Below are 12,327 nucleotides of genomic sequence, written 5' to 3' on the forward strand. Positions count from 1 at the left end.
AGGACACCCTGCTTTCCTCCCTAATTTCAGTCACAGTTGGTGTTAGTTGTTCTCGCTAGATTGTAAATCTCATGCAGTCAAGACTGTGTCTTATTTACTGTAATATGCTCAGGAGGTGGCAAACATACTGATTTTTGTATTAAAAAAATTTCATTTCAAACAAAATTTTAATTCAAAAAATTTGAGTTCTACATGCAAGGTATTATACTAAGCACTGGGAAGACAGCAGTAAATAAAATAGGATTTTTTTTCAGTTAATACTTTCCCTTATCTAAGAAGTCAAAAGAAAATGAATGCAATGGAGAAGAAAATATCAGGCAAGCTGTATAAATGGGAAGAGTCATACAATTTTAAATGTAGTGATAATTAGAAAAGGCTGCACTAAAAAGGTGACGTGAATTAAGACATGAAAATGATGATAAAGCAACCATAGGGATAACTGGAAACAGAGAATACCAAGAAGAGGGGACAGTCAGTGGCAAAGGGCTAGAAAACACAGTCTGCTCTATAGGTAAGTTCATACTTGGAGCCTGTTTAAAGTAAGGACAGAACTCTGGGAACATCACCACAAGGCCTTAAACAAGTAAAGAAGCCAACAGAGACAGGAAATAATTAAATATGATACATATTCAATATTGTGACTATCATGTGGTCGATGGAAATTTAAAATGAAAGATTTTAATATATGTGTACTTAATATTCAGCATGATCAAATATTTTAAAAACTGCAAGAGTTCTTCTGAAATGGAATAAGGAAGTTATCACTGAGCAGTGAAACTATGGATGAGTCTCCTGGACTTTTCAAATACCAAAATAAGCATGTACAGCTTCTACAACTTTCAAACGGAAATGAGTATAATTTTAAAGAATCATAATGGTCTAGACAACAAGAGGCTGATAACAGATTCCCTTGCTCTATCTTACTACAAAAAGGCAGGCCAATATAATTCCCTGACATTTTGCTGTTGTTCAGTCGTAAGTCGCGTCTGACTCTTTGCGATCCCATGGACTGCAGCCCGCCAGGCTCCTCTGTCTATGGGATGTTCCAGGCAAGAACACTGGAGTAGATTGCCATTTCCTTCTCCAGGTCACTTTGCTCACCCAGGGGATCAAACCCATGTCTCCTGCATTGGCAGGCTGATTCTTTACTACTGAGCCACCAGGGAAAGCATGCCAATATAATTCCCTGAAATGGAAATAGTCAACAAATTCTTAATTTAAGATGGGCTTTTTTTTAACCAAGTAAAGAGCAAAGTTGTACTGTATCCTATTTTTAATCTTCATCAAGCAATTAAAGCTTAAATTTACTTGACCAAAGTTTATAAATCGCCATGACAAACCTGTTGGGGTTTCTCAAAGTCTGGTCTTTAGGCCGAGAGGTTTTTGGCTTGTCTTTTATTACAGTGATGACAGTAATATGCACAACACTTTTGTTATTTCAGCAAGAAACTCCAACTATATTTGCAGCTCCTCTCAGGCCCCAAATCACCACCTACCTTCTGATTCTTTTCAGGATTTATTTTCCCTTGCCAGAATGATTGTTTCAGAGGCTTTTATTCCTCTCAAAGGAACATTAAACTGAAACTCTGTCTCCTTTGTATCATCCCAGAACCATCTCATCAAGGTAAGCTCTAGTGGATGTTCAGTAAATGTCTGACAACTGACAAAGCTATCTTAAGCACCTTCCGGAAAGAAGAATTACCTGAAGAATCAAAATATGCCTTATTGCCCTCGTTAAGACACCTAGTATGTATATCAAAGGGGGAGAATCCCTTCACAATTTGCACATATATCAAATCATCTCATTGTACACTTTAAATGTATCAGTTTTATCAACTATACCTCAAAAAAGCTAGGAGAAAAAATAATTTTAATTTTTAAATGTTTTTAAAAATTAAGAAAAAAGTTCCATCTACTTTCTTGATTTTTACCCCCATTAGACCAGTCCATCGTTTTCTTTCATCAATGTCTCCCTCCTCTTTTATCCTCACCTTTTAAAGACGGAGTATATATCACTCTTCTCGCTCCAAAACTTCTCTCCAGCTTACCACATAAATTTCACTGGTATTTACTCTGATGTACAACAATTACTCCTGAATACTGCCACGCTTTGGCTTCTCCGCTAAACTTCAAACTCAACTTTCCAGCTGAAAATCTCACTGCCTCACTGGAACAATCTTCATACTCTCAGGTCCCTACTCGCTGCTAAAGGCTTTGATGTGCCTTTTTTTTGATCCCCAACAGCTCCCTGAACCCTTCCGTTAGTCCTTCAACATGGACCCAAAGCAGACCACCACTGAGCCAAAAATCTCAACCTGTCATTCACATGTAGCTCCCAGGCCTTCCTTATGACTCTACTTTGTGGAATAACATTCTCAACCCTCTTGCCATTGAAGCCAGAATCCTGCTGCAAATCCTTCCTCTCCTCCAAGGCAGTTACTCTCTCTGTCCTCAAATATTCAGATGGCATTTCGTTTAAACCTCGGTTTACAATATTTATCACTGTACGCCTGATCTCAGGCATCTTCATCCATGGCTCTCCATGTTGAGGAGCTACTTGAGAGCAGGGAACCACTTTCTTAGTGCTTGCTTTTCCTTTTTAAATTTTTTTTTAACACCGTAATGTCCTAAGCCAAGCATAGCGACTGTTCACATTAGCGCACCAAGTCTTTTAGCTCATGTAACTGAACCGACAAGGTCCCAGATAAAGGGAGGAGAGCACAGATCCCACTGAGTCTGGAAACCCAAGTCATTCTGCCTGAGCCTTTGAACCTTCTGGTCCCTATGTCTACTCAGAAAGTAAAGCAAGCAGCTCTCTGTGGAATTACAGTAAACACCGAGTACAGAATGAATTTCTCCTTTTCTCCACATGACAATAATCCCTCTCCCAACAAATCACAGTCCAACATGGCAAAGCAGTCCCTTAACAAAAGGCAATCCTGTTTCAACTGTGCTGCTCCCTCCATAGGAACCCTCCACCCTTATCATCTGCAGATTGCCGACTTCCAGGGGGCCCTTGTTTAATGCTCCCATAATGAAACCTGCCTATAGTAAGTAACTCCCCCTATCTGCTCTGCTCCGGAAGCAGTTGATAGTGCAAAGCATGGCAGCTGGGCAAGGCCTAACAAAAGGTTCAAGGATGCCAAACACGTGCTCCTAAATGCCCCTCCTCCCCTGCCTGAGACCCGATGAAACACAGTCCTGGTGGAAATAACATTTCAGGCAATATTTGCTGCCCTGGTTGTCATGCAGTTGAAAATAATTTTGTTGGTTACGTTCATAACCTTCCTATTTCTGAGACAAGAATTATTTCTTTTCTAATTGGAGTACAGTTGCTTTACACTGCTGTGTCAGTGTCTGCAGTACAGCAAAGTGAATCAGACATGCATACACATATTCCCTTTTTGAATTTCCTTCCCATTTATGTCATTACAGAGCACTGAGTAAAGTTCCCTGTGCTATACAGTAGATTCTCAGATAAATAGTTATCTATTTATACACAGCATCTATACTGTATATACGTTCATCCCAATATCCCAGTTCGTACCCCCCACCCCCGCTTTCCCCCTTGGTATCCATGTTTGTTCTCTACATCTGTGTCTCGATTTCTGCTTTGCAAATAAGACCACCTATACCATTTTTGTAGATTTCACATATATGCATTATATATGATATTTGTTTTTCTCTTTCTGACTTACTTCATTCTGTATGACCAGTCTCTGGGTCCATCCATGTCTCTGCAAATGACACAGTTTCATTTCTTTTCATGGCTGAGTAATATACCATTGTGTATATGTACCACCTCTCCTTTACCCATTCCTCTGTTGATAGGCATTTACGCTGCTTCCATGTCCTGGCTACTGTAAATAGTGTGGCAGTGAACACTGGGGTGCATGTATCTTTTTGAATTACAGTTTTCTCTGGGTATATGCCCAGAAGTGGGATTGCTTGGTCATACAATATCTCTATCTTTAGTTTTTTAAGGAACCCCCATACTATTCTCCACAGTGGCTATATCAATTTATATTCCCACCAACAGTGTAGGATGGTTCCCTTTTCTCCACAATCTCTCCAGCATTTACTGTTTGTAGATTTTTTGATGATGGCCATTCTGACAGGTGTGAGATGATACCTCATTGTAGTTTTGATTTGCATTTCTCCAGTAATCAGTGATGTTCAATGTCTTTTCATGTCTTTGTTGGCCATTTGCATGTCTTCTTTGGAAAAATGTTCTATTGAGGTTTTCTACTGGGGACAAGAATTCTTAACCTAGTCATAGCACACTGTTCTGATTCAAGAAGAGCCATGCAGGTTCCTGGGACCTCAAATGTCTGGCCTGTGACGGCAGCCTTGTTCACAGCCTCTCTGAAGCCAACAGAAGCAGGAGGCAGCATGTGCATGCACAGACACACACCCGACACGTATCAATATACTGGATTGGCCCGAAAGTTCACGCGGGTTTTTCCATATGCTCTTACGAAAAACTCAAATGAACTTTTTGGGCCAAATCCAACAAATAAACACAAACATTTTTGGAGGTTGGTATAAGCAAAAGAACAGGTATGGGAGGCTGTGTAACAAGCTGATGACAGAGGGGTTGGTTACATCAGAAGAGAAAGCTGGAAAGAGCAAAGGGATATTACTCCATTTACGTTAGACACATCCATAGTTTTTGAATTATTACAAAGTCCGCATCTTTCTATAAATGAATGCAGCATCTTATTCTGGGGAGAACACTTTCTGCTGTGTTCAGAGCCCTGAGAGACTGAAACAGGACAAGTAAAATGCAGTAATGAAGCAGAGTCACAGTGATGGCATGACCTCAAAATAGGTCTGACTTCCCACCAAGGCTGGATATGGGTTATTCTAGGAAGCAAGTCATCAACTGAATAAAAAACCTCAAACACAAACTGGGTCAATATTAAGAATATCCAAAATGAGAAGGAAGCAAGCCAGGGCTACAGATAAGGCACAAAGTTATGTCTGTCTCTAGACTTAGCAATTGGTAAATCTAGGAAAAAACATTTCAAGTTTAAAAAGTGAAAATGAGAATTCTGGGATCCATCTCGTTCTCATGTTCTCAAGAAAAGCTAACTGATCTGAAAACACTGGGCCTAGTTTGAAGAAAACATTCCTAAAGTTGAAAAATAACTCAACAAACATGCTCCATATCTGAAGATGTTTCAGAAGAACCTCGGTCGTTAACATAATACGATAGAATGCAAGCTCCCTGAGGAAAGGGACTTTATATGTCTAGTCTCCCACCCTTCGGTCCCCAGTACATGGTAGGTGTGCAACAGATACCTACTGTATCGGGAGTAAGTGAACAAATTCAAGATTAAGGAAGAAGTAAATTAATCTAGAATTAGTAACCAGATAGTATCAGTGCCCATTCTTAGTTTATGGGGGCTTCCCTGGTGGCTCAGTGGTAAAGAATCTGCCTGCAATGCAGGAGACGTGGGTTCGATCCCGGGGTCTAGAAGAGCCCCTGGAAGAACAAATGGCAACCCACTCCAGTATTCCTGCCCGGAGAATCCCATGGACAGAGGAGCCTGGTGGGCCGCAGTCCATGGAGTCACAAAAGAGTCGGACATGACTTAGCGACTAAACAACAGCAACATTCTTATTTTACAGATATAAAAAGAATACAACTTTGACTCATTCAGCAATAACAACACTAGAAATAAAAAGCCTCTTGAGTCCCTCTATCCTGTTCTCTTTTTTCTCTTCTGGGTCTCTTGGTTCATCTCTGAGGTTCCTCCCAGATCCTCATCTCCTAGGAGCCTCCCCTCATCCCCACCCCCACACCCGAGGAGCAAGGGTCCCTGCTTGGTGCTCCCATAGTACCCTGAGCTTATCTCCCTCGTCACACTTGTTACACTGAATTGCAGTCATCATGTTACTATGTCTATAAGCTCAGCTTCTTCCCAAGGGTAGGAACCCTGCTTATTCACCCCCACTCCCTGCCTCTATCTAGTACCTAGCACAATGCTTGCGTTATAGCAGGGTTATAGTTCAGTGCTGCAAGCAGTACAACAGAACTTGTTTCCTCTGACCCCAGATCATTTCTCCTTCCAAAGAGCCAAGAGTATCTGTTAGGGCAAGTTTCGGAATGAAGGCAGCTTGGGTATTGGTCAAGAACCACTGAAAACATGGTCGAGTATAGCAGACTTACATGAAGTCAAATCCAGTCTATTGTCTGAAATTTAAGAAAATGGAAAAAGGAAACCTTGCTAAGAAGGAATGGTTCACAGTAGCCCTCTCTGTATAATGAATCCTAAACCTTAAGAAGCAAAGGCACACATGACGGCCATGATGAACAAGATTTCCCTTAACAACAGTTTCAACCCTGGAAATCCCACCGCAGAGAGATCCATAACCAGAGTTTTTATTAGTCCAACTTTCTCTCTTTTAGAGAAACAGGCGGTTTTGAAATCATTTTCCTTTGTCTCCATATTAAATAAAGCAAACAACCTGATTTACCTCATTCAGGCTTACACATGTTTGTTTTAGCACTGGACTAAATTTGCGAGGCTGCCCTGTCATTACATCACTTTTTAAAAATAGTACCACAGAAATAAAATTATAACCTAAATCCATGTAGTAGTAAAACAGTCCTCTTATTTCTGGAAGAAATTTGAATGTTACATGAACTTCAAAGTTAAAGTTTCTCTAGTGCTGATTAGATGACAGGAGCCAACATCCAAGTACTGAGATAGTTTTCTTTGCCCCACCCCACCCCCAGGTCAATAACAACAGTACTTTGAAATCACATTAACCTGCGGGGGGGGAGGGGGGGCAAGAAATTTAAATAAAATCACCACCACCAGCACTTCCCTTCTCCCTCCCCCCAAAACACAAAAAACTTTGGATTCCTTCAACTTAACTAATCACCTTAATTAATTTAATTGATTAAACTTGCAAACCCAAGTTCCCTTGTGGAAGATAAAACACACTGTTGGGGGGATCATTCATTCAAACTGTATTCAGAAGACAGTACAAAGCAACTGACCAAACCTTTCATCATCTTTCTCCTTATTGCCCCAGCACGCCCACATTCGAAGGCAATTAGAAGAGTAACTCTTGGACATGCAGCTGAAAGGCTACCCACTCCCACCTTTGACAGGAGGTACTGGGACGTGACAGGAAACCTCCAGAGTTGCTGGAAGTCTCTCCCAAAAGAAGCCCACAGAGATTCTTCCTGTCTGAGAGATAATGAGCTACACACCTCAGCTCTAGAGATTTAGTGGGAAAAAAATAGACAACAAAAAAGGCAGATGACCAGGAAGAAGGTTCTTAAGTATTCATCTACAGAACTGGTCACAGCTTCCCTTGTCGCTCAGCTGGTAAAGAACCTGCCGGCAATGTGGAAGACCTGGGTTTGATCCCTCAGTTGGGAAGATCCCTGGAGAAGGGAAAGACTACCCACTCCAGTATTCTGGCCTGGAGAATCCATGGACTGTATAGTCCATGGGATCGCAAAGGGTCGGACATGACTGAACGACTTTCACTTTCACAAACCGGTCAAGCTCCTTCCATTGGAAGTTAAACTTAATAAAGGCTCTGTGGGGCCTGTGTCAATCCTCAAGGTAACAGCAACAGTGTTTCTCCTCTGCCCTCAACCCTGACCTTTTACAAGGGTGTCAACACCATTGGTAAACTGATAATAATTCTCTTCTGTGCTACAAATATTCAACTACTGTAGTTAAACACTAGGTATAACATAAACAGGGTTGAGAATGTCAGTTGCCATTAGTCATGTTTAAATTAGTATTAACTAGCAGGCCCTTCCCTAAACAAAAACAAAACGAAACAAAAGGCTTTCTTGGTCAGCTCTGCAATTTTAACCCACGTGCTTCAAGGGACTCACAAGGTCCAGGTGTAACACAATAACATCATTAATTTTCACTATATTAAATATCTCGAAAGAGCACTGTCAATTTGGGGGCAATATGGGAGGAGAAACTGCATACCCTTTATTCTGTAACCTTTATATAATCTGCATAAGCTGGCAGCAGTGCCCTAAAACTCACTCGCCATTGAGTTTTACAAAGGAATGTAATGGAATCAGGGCCCAGGCACCTCTCAATCATTTCAGCCCTCTCTACACCCAGGATTTGTGACTCAGTGTCTTCCTGCATCATACGGTTAAATCACACATGCCCCTCCACATCCCTAGGTAGCACAATTCCTTAAAATAATATCCAAGGTCCCCCACAATTCATCACCTTGTTCCTCTCCAGCCTCATCACTCAGGGTTCCAACAACAAGTTCACACCCCACCATTCATCTTTTAAGAGACACATCATTTTCATCTTCAAGCTCCTCTGTGAAGCCTTTCCCAGAGCCAGAATTCAGTTTTCCATTCCCTGGCATGCCAAGGTTCCTGGACTCTACAGCTGCCACCTAGTTATGCAACCCAGCTGCTATACACTGGAAGTTGGCTGTATCTTTTCCCTCTGTACTACAGCTCTTTCCAGAGCTTTTTTCTCATCCTTGTCTCTGCCACTGTTAAAGGAATTCAGTAACTACTTATTCAATTAAAATATCCTCCTTTTCTCCTAACTCTCCAAGGCATCCATGATAACTCTCCATGACATAGTTAAATAACACTTTACGGATTGGGAAGGTAACGTGATATGTAAAAAGTAGAAACCAAACAAGATGCTGAGTTAGCAAGGCCAGAGCAAGCTTTCAGACTTTAAACCAAGTTTTATGGTATCACACTTCACTTAAAATAGATCATGTCCCTCAAATGTATATACATACGGGTATCAAAGACAAAGAAAGAGAAGGAAAACAGGCCACACATCAAGCACAGATAATAAAATCATGACCTCAAACAAAATTCAGGTCTTTATTTGCTGGACACTTCAAGCTTCCCAGTGAAAATGATACCATATACTTCACATAGGTTGCAACATCCCTGACTAAGCATCTGAAATAAGATTCTTGGGCCTAAAAATCATGAACTTCAGACTGACCGCCATTACGTATCAAAGAGGCTTACCAAGTGAGAGTTTTACTTTCTTTGAGTTTTTCAGTAGATCTTAACAGAATAGATCCAGTAAAAATTTGTGAAGTTTATGGTAAAGACTTTTTTTTCTTAATCAAACTACTTTTCAGAAAAGGTTAGCTTCAAATAAAAACAGATGTTTTAAACTGCACGTGTTGAAAAGGGTGGCCACTTACATTCCCATGTCTGTATCTTTCCCCATCACTTGCAGGCAGGGATTCTGAGATCCACTGAGTGCCCACAGCCCGGAGCTACTGCTCAACTCCAGACAATGATGCAAACGGGAAATCAGTCAGGTCAGACTACAGACTCCAGGTCAATTTTATGGTTAAGTAGGCTCATCCACTTTAAATAAAATGGGTAATGGAAGACTGACTGGAGTGGGAAGGGGAGCAGGTATTACTGATGTCCTTGTGGATGAGGAAAACAAAAAACAAGAGGAAAAATCAACTCCTAGCTCAGTTTTTTCCCCCTCCTGACATCTCCCACTGCTGGCTTTCTTACACCTTCTCAGCCTGCTTGCCCTCCCCCCTACCTCCCAGACTAACCCGTTTATACTCCCCTTTACTCACTTTCTACTGTTTTAACATGGGATAACCACCCTCCAGTTTCTAGTTATCGGAAGGAGCTGGAAGGAACAGCAAAGAAGATCAAACCCTTCCATTTTCCAGATGAGGCCGCGGACAGGGAGGAGGACCAGTTGACCCAACTGGCTAAGGTCGCACCGCCAGGGGGCGAGGTGTGCCCATGGCTCAGTGTGATAACCCTGTCCTCCTGCTAGCCCCTCAGCCTGACCTTCCTGCCACACACTACCTGTCTCTGGCTACCCGGCTTCTTTATCCTCAAATTAGACCGTTTCAAGAAAAACGCGGTCTTAATAGCGGTGATCGTTATTCACAATTTTGCATTTGGGACAAATATGCTCCAGTCTCCCTGAATTGGAGAATAAAGGGCAGAAACAACCGGATGACATGTGTGTGTTAACACAATTTAGTTCCGTCCAAATAAGCATAACTCCAGTACACACCCTTTTTCCTTCGGGCTTTACTACTCTTATTCGTCAAGGGAATAATTTCTTAGGAGAACGAACTTTGCAGGTTTTCCAGTGCAGTCTCCCTTTAACCGGAATTGAAAGCTTTGAATCACAGACCCCCAGCCTTACGGTTATACTTAGGCTGGACAAATGACACTTAAGCAAATAGGTGAAAACCTCGGACTGTTAAAGCCTGAAGGAATAGAGGATTTTGCTCTCCTAACTGCAGTTTACCTTTTTCAAGATTTATGTTTGTAAATATGTGTTTATTCCAACAGAAAACAATGCGTTCACAGTGAAACTTTAACAAGCCACCGCTCACTGGAAACCCACATTTACAAAAACTCCAGAGATTTCAACAAAAAGGAAAGGAAAGAGAAGCAGCAGCAGAGAGCAGAAACCTCAGGCCCCAGACTGAAGGCAGCAACAAGTCCTGGATACCGTCATTCTTACACATCGAAGCCCAAATGGCAGCAAAGAGAAACCAGAATAAATGGTAACTCCATTCACAACCAACTCGTCCTACACACACACACACACACACACACACACACACACACACACACACACACACACACACACACACTCAAAGCCAGGTCCCTCCCTTGCCTTAGACTTCCCAGTTACTTGATAAATGTGTGTATTAGGCGGGTGAGCAGAAACTTGAAAAGCTTCAAGTCCTCAGCCGGGAGACACGGCTGAGTAGGGGTGAGAAGCAAGTGGTGCGGGAGCCCGGCGCTGCGGGGCGCGGGGACCCCCGGCGGCCCACGTCCACCCGGACGCGGCTTGGGGAGGACGTCGAGCGCCCCCCTGCCTGCCTTCCTGTGCCCCCACCCAGTCCCAGGTAAGCGGGGACCACCTACGTGTCACTTGGGCGGGTCCCGATCGCAGGCACAGCGCGGGCTCCGGGGCGCGCTGGGGACCGGAGGGCGGGGGCCCCGGGCGGCTGCGGCAACTACCCTCCTGGGGCTCGGTCAACTGGTTGGGGAGGCCGGCAGCGCCTCGCTCCTCAGGCTGGCCCGCGGGCATGGACACCCACCCACACCCGGCACAGGCGCGCGCATATACACACACACAAACACACGCACCCACAGCCACAAAGCGCGTCTGCCGCCGGGCAGCGCGATCCCGGGGCGCCCTTTGGCCGCAGAAAGGACCCGGCGGCCGCTGGCTCGGCGCTCAGAGGGTACCGTCTCCCCGCGCCGTGCCCGCGCCTTTACCTGCGCCCGCCGCCGCCGCCGCCGCGTGTCCGGCTCCCGCCGCCCCGGGGCTGGCCTCAGGCTGCGCGGTCAATCCCCGCAGCCCCCGCCCCGCGGCCCGCCGAGCCCGGCCCTCCGCCCGCCCCTCGGCCGTCGCCCGGAGCGGGGCCGCCCCCTGCGCCCACCCCGCCGGGGTCCCGCGCGCGGCCAGGAGGCCGGGAAGGGCTCGGCAGCGCGGGGACCCTAGCCGCCCGAGAGCCGGGCGGGCTCCGCTGGGGGACAGGGGCGTCGCGGCTCGGGGAGCGTCTGCCGCCGCTCGGCCCGGAGTGCCCCGGCTTTGGCGCGCTGGCAGGGGCGGCGGGGGAGGGGGCGCCGAGGGAGGGCCACGGGAGCCGCGCCGACGCCGGCCGCCTTCTTCCTCCGCCTCCTTCTTTGCTGCTGGCTCCACGTAGCACAAGTCAGCAAGTCCTGCACCTCCCGACTCCCTCCCCCTGGCTCGTTCCCTTACCTGGCGCGACGCCCCCCGGAGCCCCGACCCTCGGCGCTCCGCCTCCCCCATTCAGTTGCGGACTCCCAGCCCCGTCTGCAGGGCGGGGGCGGAGGGGAGCTCAAGCCTCCCATTCATCATCTTCCCAGCGCCCCCCACCCGGAGAGGACCCACCCGCGGCCCGAGACCCTCGGGCCTCCAACTGCAGCTCCCCACCCCCCACCCGCTCCCGCGCTCACCTCTGCGACCGGCAGCTTGCGGGACTCGGATGGCCACCCCCACACGTTGCAGTTTCATTTTGTCGCTCTTTTCTTCCCACTTGAAAAGCTCTGGAAGACATCGCCGGGCCCGCGGAACCCCTAACGTCTGGCCTCTCTCGTAGTTCAGTCTCCAAACTTTTCAGCAGGCACGGTTCTCCCAGCGCAGCTTTTAACGCGAAGCTGCGAAGAACGCGGAGTCAATTTTGCTGCCAGAAAGGTGCACACGTTTCCATTTCTGAGTCTGCGACTGACTGGGTCTGCAGAGCAAAGCCAGTGTGACTGTGCTCCCCTAGTTCTCCATATCCATGATTATAAATTTCTCTTCCGCCTTC

The 12,327-nt window shown here is 45.5% G+C and overlaps 1 protein-coding gene across 32 annotated transcripts in view; it reads right to left on the bottom strand.

Annotated features, from left to right (window-relative positions):
- Window positions 1-12,327, bottom strand: part of LPAR1 (lysophosphatidic acid receptor 1) — a 406,496-nt gene that overhangs the window by 152,210 nt on the left and 241,959 nt on the right. For 24 of the 32 annotated variants that reach the window (XM_081574072.1, XM_081574156.1, XM_081574017.1 and 21 more), the window contains one exon: window positions 11,975-12,175. The exons of 1 other annotated variant lie outside the window; for it this stretch is intronic. The gene's annotated coding sequence lies outside the window, so the exon portion shown is untranslated. Of the gene's footprint in view, window positions 1-10,658; window positions 10,866-10,912; window positions 11,419-11,756; window positions 12,176-12,327 lie in introns of those variants that run through there. 7 more of the 32 variants (XM_081574167.1, XM_081574222.1, XM_081574007.1 and 4 more) reach the window with 7 other exon arrangements.

The sequence above is a fragment of the Giraffa tippelskirchi genome, chromosome 1, assembly GCF_054371585.1.
Source record: "Giraffa tippelskirchi isolate mGirTip1 chromosome 1, T2T-mGirTip1v1.2.pri, whole genome shotgun sequence".
Classification (NCBI taxonomy): domain Eukaryota; kingdom Metazoa; phylum Chordata; class Mammalia; order Artiodactyla; family Giraffidae; genus Giraffa; species Giraffa tippelskirchi.